The sequence below is a fragment of the Pristis pectinata genome, chromosome 2 (genome assembly GCF_009764475.1).
Source record: "Pristis pectinata isolate sPriPec2 chromosome 2, sPriPec2.1.pri, whole genome shotgun sequence".
Lineage (NCBI taxonomy): Eukaryota > Metazoa > Chordata > Chondrichthyes > Rhinopristiformes > Pristidae > Pristis > Pristis pectinata.
The window spans coordinates 132,769,888-132,786,382 of NC_067406.1; the positions used below are offsets into that span (position 1 = coordinate 132,769,888).

Consider the following 16,495-nt stretch of genomic DNA (forward strand, 5'->3'; position numbering starts at 1 on the left):
TCTTTGGCATGTGGGAGGAAACCGGAGCACCAGGAGGAAACCTACGCAGACACAGGGAGAATGTACAAACTTCTTACAGACAGCGGCAGGAATTGAACCCGGGTCGCTGGCGCTGTAATAGCATTATGGTAACCACTACACTACTGTGCCGCCCTATGTCACTGACAGTGAATCAATGAACCAATGTCGGTGTCCTCTCCCAGGCCAACATCTGAGAATTGAGACACATGTTGGCTCTGATGGTGGGGCTTCATCATCTGCATGTCTAACAGGCACTCTCCTCCACGACAAGAGATTTCAGGAAGACTGGAAAAATGCTTCAAAGTTGTTCACCGATTCACGGAAATCCCGGTCTGAAGAAGAAGCATTCAGGCTGGCACTGAGAACCTCGGGCAGCTGAGGGAGCGTATGACGGCCGAGCAAAAATGGTGAAAGGACTGCAGAACTTTCCAAACAATCCACCCACCTGCCTGTCAAGCACCTCTTGCCCCCACCCCCTACCTCACCTTATGGAAGAAACCTCAGATCATAATAGGCCTTAATAGGCACTTCAGAATGCCTCACATTGGACTGGAAGACAATCATACTTGACCCTGAGGGAGTGCTGAAAAATAAAGAGGGATTTGCAATTGACTAAAGGTGAGATGTAGGACGATGTGCACAGCTAGTTATAATTGGGAATGCAGTGATTGGAAAAAACAGCCGCAATTACATGCAGATAATTACGTGCAGGGGTGGTACAGTACTGTAGTGGTTAGCGTGATGCTATTACAGCGCCAGCGATCCGGGTCAATTCCCGCCGCTGTCTGTAAGGAGTTTGTACGTTCTCCCCATGTCTGTGTGGGTTTCCTCCGGGTGCTCTGGTTTCCTCCCACATTCCAAATACGTACGGGTAGTTTAACATGGGTTGAAGTGGGCGACGCAGACTCGTTGGGCTGAAAGGCCTGTTACTGTGCTGTAAAGAAAGTTTTAAAGTTTAATTGCAACATTCAATAAGGAATTGCAATAAAAGTTTGAAGAAGAAAAAAATTGCAGAACTGTGTGAAATGTCAAAGAAATGACTGGAATGGGATAGTACAAGTGACCAGTTAGAACATAGAACATAGAACACTACAGCACAGTACAGGCCCTTCGGCCCACAATGTTGTGCCGATATTTTACGTATTCTTTTGATGTATTACTGTAATATCCAGCTCATCATAATAGGACAGAAATATCCCTTTAAATCACAATTCAAGGTTCAATTAAAAAAAAAATACGGGCAAATAAACATGACAGCTGTAGACAAATAATTATAGATGTGTATGCTCTACTTTAGTCTCAGTTTGTTCCACAAGGGCATCGCATAAACTCAAAAATTGCACAATTAGATTGTGATTCATTATTATTGAAGGTGGCTTTAAGGCTAAAAGCTATGTTGATATTGAAAATTAATATTTAGGAATGGCATACTGAAAATCTAAAGATGAGAGAAGGATTCAGTTTGAAGCAGGCAGCTGGCACTTCAGTGTTGCCCTTTGCACATATTGCTGGTGTAATGTATTGGCATTCAGGAACATTACCCAGCAACAGAAGCTGGCATTCAGTTGTGTTATTATAGTTTTTTTTCATCTCCATCCTAATGAGCATTTGGTTCTTCACTTGCTCTTTCAAATAATAGATCTCCATGCATTTGAAGGACATAAAAGCGTAAGAGCTGTAAAGTGTAACAGAGATTGAGCTGAACAGAGGTACACATCCTCTCTCAAAGCTCAGGATCTGATGACAGCAGCAAAGAGAAGAGAATGTGGTGAGGGGATAATTTGAAGGAAGAATTTATGTTCCAGTGTTATTGATGAAACAAATAAAAAGATAAGCTGTGGGAGGTGAAGACAGCCTGCCCTTTACAGCATTGTTTGCTGAAAGAACTGGAAAGGATTTCAGAGTGTCCTTTTCAAACTGCTCCACGCTTTATGATGCACTTGGGCTGAGGAGTTGCCTGTCTGACGTTTGAAATGTTTCAGTCTTTTGATGCACAACAAGATCTCAGATGAACTGTACCCAGCAACTTGCAAATAAGTTTTGTTTTTCAAGATGGTTAGGGAAGAATGTTGGTGTGTTGGTGAATTTCCTCAGTTTTACAACTCTCATTGTTTTCAAATCCCTCTGTGGCCTTGTGCTCTGGAACCTCCTGCAGCCCCTCAACTGCCTGAGGTACCTGCAGTATTTCCACAAGTTTAATTGTTCCCCCGTTGGCTACTGTACCTTCATCTGCTGAGGCCCTAAGCTCAGAAATCCCCTCCCTGACCCTCTCGCCCTCTCTACCTCTCTTTCCTCATTTAATGTACTCCCTACACTTACCCTTTTCCCAGGCTTTTGATCATGTGTCCTTATATCATGGTGCATGCTCTGTGTCAAAGGTTGTCCAAAGGTTGCGATGTTTCACTCTCAGAACCGCACGTTGTGGTTTGTATGAATCAATATTCCTGCCTTTTTCCTTTCATCTGCATTATTTCTTCCCACTTGTCCTGAAGTCATAGACGTATTCCAAGGACCATGAATGGTTAGGAGGCCATTCCTCAGGTGTGGACTAGTGGATGGTGTCGACCATGGGGAACTTCAGAACCAAACCTGCTCCTCTCTGCACCTCATGGTGGAAACCTGTCCATAGGAGCTTTTGCCAAATATGGTGACTGTGTTATGGCAGCACAGTGGCATAGCTAGTAGCCTCACAGCTAGTAGAGCTATTGCCTCACAGCTCCAGTGACCTGAGTTCAATCAATCCTGACCTCCAGTTAGTTGGCACATTCTCCATGCGACTGCATGGGTTGTCTCCCACATCCCAGAGATGTACAAGTTGGTAGATTAATTGGCACTGCAAATTACTCTTGATGTGTAGATGAGTGGGAATATCTAGTGAGAATTGATGAGAAAATGATGGGAATAAGAAAAAGGAGTTGGTAGCAGGACCTTTGAAAAGAGGCGAGTCTCTGTGCCTGAGCTTGTGCGTCTCACTTTGCAAGAATCTAAATGAGGCTCATTTGCAAATTGTTACCAGTTGATTGGCTTATTAACAGCAGCCAATAAAGGGAAGGTAGGTATAAATGGAGTGGCCATTTTGGGAGTAGTCATTGTTGGAGTGGACCAGTGTTAGAGTGGGGTGCTGAGGCTTTGGTGAGATGAGGTGAAGGTAAGTCTCTGGTAAGTTCCTTTTTTTTGCTTTGGTGTTTCCTCTAGTGCAAGGCCAGAGTAGTGAGAATGACTCCAGGGTCAGTGGTGTGTTCAGCTTGTGAGATGAGGGAGCTCTGGGAGATATCCAGTCTCCCTGATAACTACATCTGCATGAGGTGCATCCAGCTGCAGCTCCTTACAGACTGTGGTAGGGAACTGGAGCTGCAGCTGGATGACCTTTGACTCTTATGGGATACTGAGGAGTACATAGACAAGAGCTACAGGGAGGCAGTCGCTACAGGGAGTAAATCACTCCTAAGCTGCAGGAGGCAGATAGCTGGGTGAGTGTCAGGAGAAGGATGGAGAATAGGCAGGTAGTGCAGAGTACCTCTGTGGCTGTTCCCCTCAATAACAAGTATACTGTCGGGGGGATGACCTACCAGGGGAAAGCTGCAGTGACCAGGTCTCTGACGCTAAGCCTGGCTGTGTGGTGCAGAAGGGAAGAGGTGGGGGGTGAAGAAGAGGAGAGTGGTAGTGATAGAGGATTCCATTGTAAAGGTGGGGGGGGCAGACAGGAGACTCTGTGGACATGAAAGAGACTCCTGGATGGTATGTTGCCTCCTGGGTGCTAGGGTCAGGGATGTCTTGGATCAGGTCCACAGCCCTCTGGGGGGGGGGGGGGGGAGGGAGAGAACATCTTGGTACCAATGACGTGGGTAGGAAAAGAGGAGGTCCTGAAGCGTGAGTATAGCAAGCTAGGTAGGAAGCTGAAAAGCAGAACCTCAAGGGTAGTAATCTCTGGATTGCTGCCTGTGCCAGTAAGGGTAAGAATAGGATGATTTGGCAGATGAATGTGTGGCTAAGGAATTGGTGCAGGGGGTAGGGTTTCAGATTTGTTGATCACTAGGATCTCTTCTGGGAAGATATGACCTGTACAACAGGGACAGGATAGAACCATACAGCACAAAACAGGCCCTTTGGCCCACCATGTTGTGCCGTCCATCAAACCACCCTCACACTACCTAACCCCTTCCTCCCGCATATCCCCCCCATCCCACACTCCTCCATATGCCTATCCAACAAGCTCTTGAACCTGTTCAATGTATCTGCCTCCACCACCACCCCAGGCAGTGCATTCCATGCACCAACCACTCTCTGGGTGGAAAAACCTCCCCCTGACATCTCCCCTGAACCTCCCGCCCATAACCTTAAAGCCATGCCCTCTCGTCTTGAGCATTGGTGCCCTGGGAAGGAGGCACTGACTGTCTACCTATTCCTCTCAGTATTTTATATACCTCTATCATGTCTCCTCTCATCCTCCTCCTTTCCAGTGAATAAAGCCCTAGCACCTTAAGCCTCTCCTCGTATTCAATACTCTCTAATCCAGGCAGCATCCTGGTAAATCTCCTCTGCACACTCTCCAACGCCTCCACATCCTTCCTATAATGAGGCGACCAGAACTGAGCACAGTACTCTGTGGCCTAACTAGAGTTTTGTAAAGCTGCATCATCACCTCATGGCTCTTAAACTCAATCCTGTGATTTATGAAAGCCAACATCCCATTGGCCTTCTTAACTGCTCTTTCCACCTGTGAAGCAACTTTCAATGAACAGTGAATATGAACCCCCAGATCCCTCTGCTCCTCCACACTGCCAATACCTTGCCATTCACCCAGTACTCTGCCCTGGAGTTTGTCCTTCCAAAGTGTACCACCTCACACTTCTCTGGATTGAACTCCATCTGCCACTTGTCAGCCCAGCTCTGCATCCTATCAACATCCCTCTAAGCTCCGACAGCCCTCCACACTATCCACAACACCGCCTATCTTAGTGTCGTCTGCAAACTTACTAACCCAGCCCTCCACCCCCTCATCTAAGTCATCTATAAATATCACAAAAAATAGAGGTCCCAGAACCGATCCCTGTGGGACACCACTAGTCACTGCCTTCCAATCCGAGGGCACTCCTTCCACCACAACCCTCTGCTTTCTACATGCAAGCCAATTCCTAATTCACACAGGTTACACCTGCACTGGAGAGGGACCAATATTCTAGTGGGCAGATTTGCTAGAACTGTTGGGGAGGGTTTAAACTAGTCTGGCAGGGGGATGTGAACTAGAGTGATAGGTCAGAGGTTGGTGCATTTAGTGTACAAGTAGATGCAAAGTGTAGAAAGACTGAGGAAGGATAGGCATTTGAAAGGGAAAAATTGTAGTCAGTTGGATGGGCTGAAGTGTCTAATGTGAGAAGTATCAGGAACAAGGCTGATGAACTTGGAGCGTGGGTAAGTATGTGGAACTATGACGTGGTGGCCATTAGAGACTTTCCTGTCGCAAAGGCAGGAATGGCTGCTGGATATTCTGGGGTTTAGATGATTCAAAAGGGACAGGGACTGAGGTAAGAGGTAGGGGAGCGGCTTTGCTGAACAGGAACGGTGTCACAGCTGTAGAAAGGATGTTCTGGAGGGATCATTTACTGAGTCAGTGTGGGTGGAAGTCAGAAACAGGAAGGGAGCAATCACACTATTGGGAGTATTCTAGACCCCCCCCCCCCCCCCCCCCAACAGCAACACAAATGCTGAGGAGCAGATCTGGAGGCAGATTTTGGAGAGGTGCAAAAATAACAGGGTTGTTGTCATGAGTGATTTCAACTTCCTGAATATTGATTGGCACCTCCTTAGTGTAAAGGGGATAGAAGGGGTAGAGTTTGTTAGGTGTGTCCAGGAAGGATTCCTGACACAATATGTGGACAGGCTGACTAGAGGAGAGGCCATTCTGGATCTGGTACTAGGCAATGAGCCTGATCAGGTTTCAGATCTCTCGATGGGAGAGCATTTTGGAGATGGTGACCATCACTCCTTGACCTTTACCATAGCCTTGGAGAGGGATAGGAGCAGATGATATGGGAAAGTATTTAACTGGGGGAGGGGGAATTATGATGATATTAGGCAGGAACTTGGGAGTGAAAATAGGGAACAGATGTTCTTGGGCAAGGGCACAGTGGAAATGTGGAGGTTGTTCAGGGAGTACATGCATGGGGTTCTGGATAGGTTTGTCCCATTGAAGCAGGGTAAGGATGGTAGAGTGAAGGAACCATGGTTGACACGAGATGTAGAATATCTTGTCAACCACGGTTCCTTCACTCTACCATCCTTGCCCTGCCTCAATGACAGGGCTCTGGAGAGTTACGAAGTAGCCAGCAGGGAGCTTAAGAATGGACTTAGGAGAGCTATAAGGGGGCATGAGAAGTCCTTGGTGAGTAGGATCAAGGAAAACCAAGGCATTCTACATGTATGTGAAGAATAGGAGGATGACTAGAGTGAGGGTAGGACCAATCAGGGATAAGAGGAAACATGTGCCTGGACTCAGAAGAGGTAGCAGAGGTCCTTAATAAATGCTTTGCTTCTGTATTCACCAGTGAGAGACCTTGACATTTGAGGATGGTGTACAACAGGCTGATGCACTTGGGCATCTTGACATGAGGGAAGAGGATGCACTGGAACTTTGGAAAAACATTAGGATAGATGAGTAGTGCCAGATGATCGGAGGGTGGCAAATGTTGTTCCTTTGTTTGAGAAAGGGAGTAGGAATAACACTGGGAATTACAGACCAGTGAGTCTTACTTCAGTGGTGGGTAAATTACTGGAGAAGATTCTTAGAGATGGGATTGATGGGCATTTGGAGAACCATAGGCTGATTAGGAACAATCAGCATGGCTTTGAGGGACAGGTCATGCCTCATGAGCCTGATTGAATTCTGAGGATGTGACAAAGTACATTGATGAAGGTAGAGCCGTGGATGTGGTGTACATGGATTTTAGTAAGGTGTTTGATAACTTTCCTCATTGGAAAGTCAGGAGATATGGGAATCGGGGAAAGTTGGCTGTGCGGATTCAGAATTAGCTTGCTCATAGAAGGTGGTGGTAGATGGAGTGTATTCTGCTTGGAGGTCGGTGACCAGTGGTGGTCTACAGGGATCTGTTCTGGGACTCCTGCACTTTGTGATTTATATATATGTGTGTGTGTGTGTGGATGAGAATATGGAAGGGTGGGTTAGTAAGTTTGCTGATGATACAAAGGTTGGTGGTGTTGTGGATAGTGTAGAAGGTTGCTGTAGATTACAACAGGATATTGATAGAATGCAGACCTGGGCTGAAGTGGCAGATGGCATTCAACCTGGATAAGTGAAGTGATACACTTCAGGAGCACTAATTCAAAATGAGAATACAAGGTTAATGGCAGGATTCTTGGTGTGGAGGAACAGAGGGATCTTGGGGTCCACGTCCATAGATGCCTCAAGGTTGCATGCAGATCGATAGGATTGTTAAGAAGGCATATGGTGTTGGCCTTCATTAGTCGGGGTATTGAGTTCAAGAGCTGCAAAATGTTGCAGCATTATAGAACTCAGGTTAGACCACATTTGGAGTATTGTGTTCAGTTCAGGTCACCTTCATTATAGGAAGGATGTGGAAGCTTTAGAGGGTGCAGAGTCAATCTACCAAGATGCTGCCTAGATTGGAGAGCATATCTTATGAGGATAGGTTGAGTGAGCTAGGGCTTTTCTCTTTGGAGAGAAGGATGGGAGGTGACTTGATGGAGGTGTACAAGATGAGAGGCATAGATAGTGGACAGTCAAAGACTCTTTCCCAGGGTGACAATGGCTAATATGAGGGGGCATAATTTAAGATGATTGGAGGAAGATGTAGGGAGGATGTCAGGGGTAAGTTTTTAGAGTGGTGGGTGCATGATATGCACTGCTGGCAGAGGTGGTGGGGGCAGATATATTAGGGACATTTAAGAGACTTAGATAAACACATGAATGATAGAGAAATTGGGGGCTATGTGGGAGGAAAGGGTTAGCTAGATTTAGAGCACAGTATTGTGGGCCAAAGGGCCTGTACTGTGCTGTAATGTTCTATGGTGCACTGTAGTTCATTGCTCCAGCTTCTGTGCCATGATTACTTTGTTTTGCAACATTTACTGTGGGAGCTGGTAGGTCTGGGGTCTGGTAGATAGGCCACAACCCTGGGAGCAGCTACATGGGAGGTCAAACTTCAGGGGCAAGAGTGCAAGTAACCTTCTGAAACACAGGTTCACTGTCAGGTGACTGTGGCAGAAGCCTGGTATGGTGAGATCCAAATGTTGTAATTTGAGTAGGGTACCACACATTATAAGATTAGCATGTGGCTGATGACTTATGCATTTGCCTGTATAAAATCATCCTTCATTGGGAAGGAATGGCAACCTTGGCTGATTTATACCTTGCTCCCTACAAAGGAAGGGAAAACCAATGATAAATCCTGACCTGGAGGCAGAAGAAAAGGCACAAGATCTTTGTTCCATGTATCACAGAATCATAACAAGAATGACTTCAAGGCACTGAGCTTTCAAAGGGTCCTTGGAATTGATTCTATGTAAACTTTAATTCTTTCTGAAATGCAAGCATGTGTATTAAAAAATTTGTTCTAGAATTGGTATCACATCCAATAATAGAGGGGATAGATGGAACAATGGTTAGACCTCCATAATCTGTAAAATGTATTCATAAGATCTCCTTTCTTTCCCTTGGCTTAATGGTTGGGCTTCTATTGCATGCACTTCCTTGACACATTCCCTCAGCTCTGAGGAAATAATTGCTGTCAGGCCTACCTATCACAATACAACTCATCTGTGTTAGATCTTTTAAAGTCTGTTTTCATAGCTTGGTCTGTCTCTGTGGTTAAGACTCTTAGCTCATAACAGCTTTCTTTGTCAACTTCATTTAAAACCACTAATGATGTCAGCTGTGAGCTGGCTATATTTTTATATGGAATAAAAAATTGTTGACAAGACCCAGCAGCACCTGTGGAGGTGGGAGCAGCTTGTTTCAGGTCAATGACCTTTTACCAGGACTGGAAAAGTGAGGATACAAGCCTGTTTTAAGTTGCAGGGAGGGTAAGAGGTGGAGAGAACAGAATATCTGTGATGGGATGACCAGGAGTAACAATGTTTTCCAGTTAATCATCCAATTGTCACCTGAGCAAATTTTGCCTCCAGCCCCTATCAGTTTCTCTCTCCACAGATGCTGCCTGACATGTTGAACATCTCCAGCACGTTCCTTGTATTTTCCAGCATCTCAATTTTGCCTTTTAATCACATTTTTGAGATGTATACAGTTGAAGTAATATATAATATAGTTCATAACTTTAAATGCATTGTAAAGTGACCTGACTTTCTTCAGTGAGCCTGTTCCTGAGATGTATTCTACTTTGAAATATAACCACAGGGCCAATATCATATTGGATTGTACTGACAGTACCCCCAGCAGTTTTGAGATATCTTTATTAGCCACACATACATCAAAACAGAAATGCATCTTTTGCATAGTGTTCTGGGGGCAGCCTGCAAGTGTTGCCACACTTCCAGTGCCAACATAGCATGCCCACAACTTCCTAACCTGTATGTATTTGGAATGTGGGAGGAAACCAGAGTACCTGGAGGAAACCCACGGTCACAGAATGTACAAACTGCTTACAGACAGTGGCTGGAATTGAACCTGGGTCACTGGCACTAAAGTGTTATGTTAACCATGCCTCCACAAGAGCAGTGAAAGCAGTCATTTGGTATTTTTAAGCCAGAGGTCATATAGTCATTGAGCATGGAAACAGGCCCTTCATCCCAATTTGTCCACAGTTTACACACAGAACTGAAGGCTAATTGAAGTAATGCATCAGTATGTCCCATAGTTCTGTATCTCTGTCCTGCAGTGTGGAACTATAGCACATGATGGAGATCAAATAGTGAAATGTCTGATTTATAATCACCTCCCTGTTGGAATTGGCACTGAGTCGATGGTTCATCCATTATATAATGAGCTGAGAAACCATAACACTTTGTATCTGACCCCATGGCTGGTGATTCCAGTGCAGCCCTATTCTCAAGACTTTGCTTCTATTTAAAAAAAAATAAGCAGAAGTAATTTGCATGTTGAATGTAGTTTCAAATAAAATTTGAATCTTATTTTTTCATTATTGTAAATTTTTTAATATAAATGTAATGTGAGCAGAGAGGCCATCATGAAGGTCCATGTGTGGGGCCTTGATTTCTGCTGCCTGCAGCCAAATTACATTTTAGAGCCTGCTCCACCTTGTGGGAAAAGCTGCACCAGCGAGACTGGCAGAAGGTTGGATGTTCTGAGAGCTAAACCTGTGTTGCAGGCTGGGTCCAGTATGATCTAGCCCACTGTCTATCAGAGGGCAGACAGGGTCTTGATCTCATCTAAAATACACTACCTCCAACTGTGCAGCACTCCCTTAATGCCCACCTATGTATGCTTTGGATTCTGCACTTGTGCTGCAACTTCTAACTCAGAAGTGGTTAGCCAGCACTGAGATTGACACAAGGGCAGTTCCAGATGTTCCTTATACCAAATGATTGACAGTCAATTTCAGAATCCAAGTTTGTAGAAAAAGGAACAAAGATCAGGAGAATACCTTCCATGCACCAAATGTAATGCTTGGAAAGATGATTGAAGCCAATAAATTTCCAAAAGGAATTGGATAAACACTGGAAGGAAACAATCATCCAAGTCTGTGGAGGTAGGCGCAGTGGTGTGGGGCAGACTGAAAGCTCTTCCAAAAGAGCAGCATAGGAATGATGGAGTGAGTCGTTCCTGGTTCTGTAATGTTCCATGATTCTACGAAGGCTGCAGAAAACTGGCGTGCAATTGTTAACAGCACTCAAAGACGGATTTCAAGAAAAGTTGCTGATAGTATCTTGTGACATCAGGGTTAAGAGACTTTGGGGAATATTATTCCCCAAGGAGCAATATAGAATGATTTTACTCTGCAAACGTACCTGATTATATAGCCAACACAGGAATGGTTAATACATTGATCTATTTCCAGAATGGGCATATATTTGTGTCCCAGCATTAATCATGCTGAAAATAAACAAAATAATCATTTGATCAACATGACAACAGTGGAAATACAACTCTCCAATTTTATTGCTGTATTTGATTGGGCTACATGACACTTAATTCCTGTGCCTTTTAATGTAGTCAAACAAAAGGGACAATTAAGCATGTATTGAAAAGGAAAGCAATGCACCTTAAACCTTGGCAGAGCCTTCTACAGATCATTCCTTTTGTCTTTCCTGAGGGATTTGGTTGCTGTCTGGACTCATTTTATGTTACATTTCATTCACATCATTAGAGACTTGCATTCACCTTCTCATATGCTTTCAAGTCACTTTTTTGACGTGGGGTGGCAAACAGAATTGATGGAACTATTCCAGCTGCTTAAAATCAAATCATGGCTGTGGGCCATAATGACAGTGAAATATTTCAAAAGAGCTGCCAGGGTTCTAGCAATTCTGGTCTTTCAGAATGTGCTGAAAGCACTGGGAACAGCAAAAATAAAGATCCCAATTGTATAATTGCACCTCTCAGTATTGCTGATGTCTGAATTTGAACATACAGGACAGAAGTTGGTTCTCTAATGCACCTTGTAAAGGCAGCATCTTGTAGCCCAATTCCAAAACTCGGAATTTCAGTTGGGAGTATGATGTGCAGATGCTGCATATTCTACACTGACGGTCACTGATCCAAGAAGTATTACTAGTCAAACCTATTGGATGAGTTTCTTGATGGAAACTTTAGGCTGACACTTCAGGGTAGCGTTGCAGGAGCACTGCATTTTTCTCGGGTGTCATTTGTCATCAGACTTTACCTGAAGGCCTGGAATTCCCTTCCAGATGAATGTGAAATACCCCACTGTTCTGAAAAGAAGAGTAGGACAACTTGGAAGGGAGCCCACCAATGGTGGTGTTCTTTGACACTCGCTGTCCTGGTCTCTCTCAGTGGAAGAGGTTAAGGGTTTGGGAGGTGTTGTTGGATTAGCCTCCTAACTGGTGCAGCTTGTAGATGGCACATCTTGCAGGGTGAATCATCACCAAGAGCTCCAGTGCAGCACTTGAGCACCCAACCTTTGTAATCAACTTTGTTCAGCTGTCCTTCTGTCTCCCCCGGACCAGACTCAACTCCCGATGGGACCATTCACATCAGGTTTGAACACACTGCATCATTAGGAGGCAGACACTTGTATTTCAGCACTGCAAGGAAGCTTTAAATAGTATGGCTGTAGGGCTTGATGTAGTTGCATTGCATCCAACAAGAGCAGGTTAATCTTGATCCAGCTGTTTTTCAATCCTATCCAGTGTTGCCTTCCTGAGATCCTCAATCCTCTCAAATCAGGTCTCCCCATGCCAAAGTCTCTGCAGTTCACATAAATATTCAAGGTAATTTTAGTCACATAAATTGTGCCACATGTTCCACTGGAGAGCTTTTGACATTCTGTCGCCTTTAATAAAAATTCACTTCTTAATGATAATGACTGCTCTGTTATCACAGCAGCTTCTTTGAGATAACTTAAATCTGTGCTCCAGCACAGAGTCAGTCTTTTGCTAATGACAGTACATTTGTTCTAATTTAGTGGAGGTTCTTATATTCGTTTTTAAAATGCCTTCTAAAGATGTCCTGGGTGAATGTGCATCAAGAGAATTTAGTTTTTATATTCTCACATCGAAGTGGCATTGTAATTATTTTTTTAATTAATCATTTCTTCCTAGATAGCACAAGGATGCCATGGAAACAGAGTGTTCTCTGGTCAAGAGCACATATTTCTTTTGGTAAATTAATCTATTGTCTAAAATAGGAAAATGATTTTTTCATTAAAACAAAGGCACAGTGACTTGATATTAAATTATACAGCATTCTGATGAAGTAAAGTCTAATTCCTCTGGTTCTGAGTTGGTAACTAGAGGCACAAATATCACATCACCAAGACAACAAAGGAATCTGCTTTCAACAGAGAGGATTGCTGGGATATGAAGGGATTTAAACTGTTCTCCAATAAAGAAAGATTTGTTGCATAGAAGGTTATCGCCAGTCAGTAGTACTAAACACACTATTCAGTCACCAGCCCTTTTGGAGGCAGGTACAACATGCTGATGCAACTATGTACCGTTAGTGATGAGGGATGCATTCCTAATGGTGTCCTCCATGTCCCTAAAGGGTCATTCCAAAGTACTTCACATCCAAAGCTTTTTGAAATGTATTCACAGTTGTAATGTAAAACATGCTGCAACCAATTTATGGCTTGAGAAAGAAACAATCTGCTGGAGGAACTTAGTGGGTCGAGCAGCATCTGTGGGAGGAAAGGAATTATTAATGTTTCAGGTCAAAACTCTGCATCAGGACTGAGAGTGGAGAGGTGAGATGGCCAGTATAAAGAAAAGGGGGGTGGTAAGAAAGGAGACCAAGGTGATCGGTGGACTGAGGAAGGGTTGAAACATCAGGGCGATAACTTGCAGGTAATCTGCTTTAGTAATGTCATTCCCCTTTTTGTTTCGCAAAATAATGTCTTCTGTGTCCACCTCAAGAAGCAGACAAGGAAATGTATGGAGGACCTCGTGTTGTGTAGCATTCCCTCAGCACCAGTCTGCACCTTTGCATTGAAGACTCAGGAAAGGGATTTGAATCTCCTGGATTGGTCACAGGAGTGTTACAACCTGAACCACAATCTAAAGCAGGTCAATGGGAATCAGTAGTCCGGTTAATGCCATGCCATGCCATGGAATCATACAGCACAGAAACAGGCCCTTCAGCCCAACTTGTCCTTGCCAACCAAGTCACCTACCTGAGATAATTTCATTTACCCGTGTTTGACCCATTTCCCTCTAAACCTTCCCTATCCACGTACCATTTACTTTTCTCTGAAGTGAACTGAAAAGCTTTTCAATTGTTACAATTAGTAATGCACATGAAGAGGCCACACAGTCTCTTGCAAAAGGACTGCTCCCCTGCATCAGTACTGAACTTGACCCATTAAGTGAATAAAAGGCATGACTTCATACAGCTTTTCCTTTATTTTTATAGTATAAAATTGCAAATAAATAATTTTGGTAATTTCTATCAATAATCATTTGCATTATGCAAAATGTGGATTGCAAGAACATAAATCTATACTTAATCAGATACAATTTAAAGTTTTTACTTTCATAAGATAAGCATTGCCTTCCCTGACTGCATGCCACTGATATCAGTGCTAATTCCCAGTGGAGCAACCTCAAAGTCTCTTTCCCTAAACCCAGCAAATGATTCTTTCTCAATTACCAATCCAGTTCCTTTCTGGAAGTCCCAGTTCATTCTATTTTCACCATCCTTCCAAGCAGAGAACTCTAGATCATAGAGGAGAGAACATAGCGCAACACAGCACAGGCACTGACCCTTTATGCACCCCAATATCACTCTGTACATCCATGCTCCTAAGGGTCCTGCCATTTACTGGATATTTTCCTCTTGCATTTTACCTTCCAAAATGCAACACCTCATACTTGTCTGGATTAAACTCCACCTGCCATTTCTTGGCCATACTTCTAACTAGTCTATATCTTGCTGTATCTTTTAACAACCTACAACTCCACCAATTTTTTGTGTCATCTGCAAACTTGCTAATCAGACCACCTACATTTTTATCCTGATATGTTTTCCCTTGTACTACCTCAATGGACTGATGCGATGAAATGATCTGTATGGATGGGATGCAAAACAAAGTTTTTCGCAGTACCTCCATACATATGGCAATGATAATAAACCAAACTAAACGTCAACAGAGGTCCCAGCACCAACCCTTGCAGAACACTACTAGTCACAGCCGTTCAGTCAGAGAAAGTCCCCTCCACTATTACCCTCTGTCTTCGATGACCAAACCAATTTTGTATTCAATTTACCAACTCACCATGGATCCCATGTGACTAAATCTTCTGGACCAGCCTACCATGAGGAACCTTGTCAAATGCTTTATTAAAGTCCATGTAGACAACATCCACTGCTCTGTGCTCATCAATTATCTTCGTCACTTCCTCAAAAAACTCAATTAAATTTGTGAGACAGGATCTTTCCCACATAAAGCCATGCAGACTTTCCCTAATAAGTCCATGCTTTTCCAAATGCGAGCAAATCCTGTCCCTACGGATCTTTTTCAGAAATTTCCCTAGCACTGATGAAGTAAGTCTCACTGGCTTATCATTTCCTGGTTTGTCCCTGTTGCCCTTAAACAAAGAAACTACATTGGCTGTTCTCCAGTCTTCTGGGACCTCGCCTGTGGCTAAAGAGGATACAAAGATCTTGGTCAAGGCCCCAGCAATCATAACCACACTCTGTGCAAACAGAAGAATATTTCCCTCATCTTGCTCTTGTTTCTTTTGTCTAACATTTTACATCTGTGCCCCTCGGTACTTGAACCATCTGCTAATGGGGACGGCTTGTCTCTATTCACCCTGTCCAAACCAGTCTCAGTTTTGTCCATGGAGACACCAGAGATTGCAGATGCTGGAATCTGGTGCAACACACAAGATGCTGGAGGAACCCAGTGGGTCAGGCAGCGTCTGTGGAGGGAAATGGACAGATGAAGGGCCTCAATCCAAAATGTCCACAGCTTTATCCATCCCTATCAAACCTTCTCTTAACCTTCTTTGCTGCAAGGAGAACAATCCCAGCTCCTGCAGTCTAACCATGAGGTTGAAACTTCTTATTCTTGGAACCATTCTGGCAAATGCTTTCTGCACCCTCTCTAGGACCTTCATAATCTTCCTAAAGTTCCTCTGAACCATGTTGTGTCACAGATGAAAGGTAAGTTTTGCCCTAGAATCAGCAGAATGGCACAATCCTTAACTGCTTTTAAAATAGAACTGGATAAATAAATAGAAAGAAAAAACTTTCTATGAATAAGTTAAGGGACAGAGGCAGGAAATGGAGCAAAATGATTTCTTTCACCAACCTGAAGTAGGTGTGATAGGGTCTATGGCCTACTTTGTGCTGTATAAACCCGTAGAAGAGATTTCTCTGCACACTGTGCTCAGGGACAACAGAGGAGGTAGTGAGATTAGTCAGTGCGCATTCCTGTTAAAGAACTCGGCTGAAAATTCTGATACCTGTTGTGTGAAGATAATCTGATGCACCCAGGCACAGAGGCAGGAAAATCTTCCCTTATGATTCAGTGTTTTTGTGGAAATCTATAACAAAATGCGATTTATATCTTTCAGTGTGGCACAAACATTGAAAAAGGTGAAAGGATTTAAGTATTATTAGCTTTTCATGCAATGAATCACAGTTGAATGTTCTTCCATGGTCTTGGGTCATGGTCTTCACTGAGGGGAATTGGAAGAGTGTTGTTTATCAGTAATTGTCTCTCAGCCAAAGCTTCAAATGCAAAGGTTTTCTTTCAAGACTCTTCTTTAAGTTAGACAAAAAAATGTTTTCTTCCCTTCAAAAAGAAACCTTCTCCATTTCATTGAACTTCAGAAG

The 16,495-nt window shown here is 43.7% G+C and overlaps 1 long non-coding RNA gene across 1 annotated transcript in view; it reads left to right on the forward strand.

Annotated features, from left to right (window-relative positions):
• Window positions 1-3,136: 3,136 nt before the first annotated feature.
• The window catches only part of LOC127580512 (uncharacterized), a 37,958-nt gene continuing 24,599 nt past the window's right edge, over window positions 3,137-16,495 (forward strand). The window contains exon 1 of the long non-coding RNA XR_007957833.1: window positions 3,137-3,180. This is a non-coding gene — a long non-coding RNA (uncharacterized LOC127580512). The remainder of the gene's footprint in view (window positions 3,181-16,495) is intronic.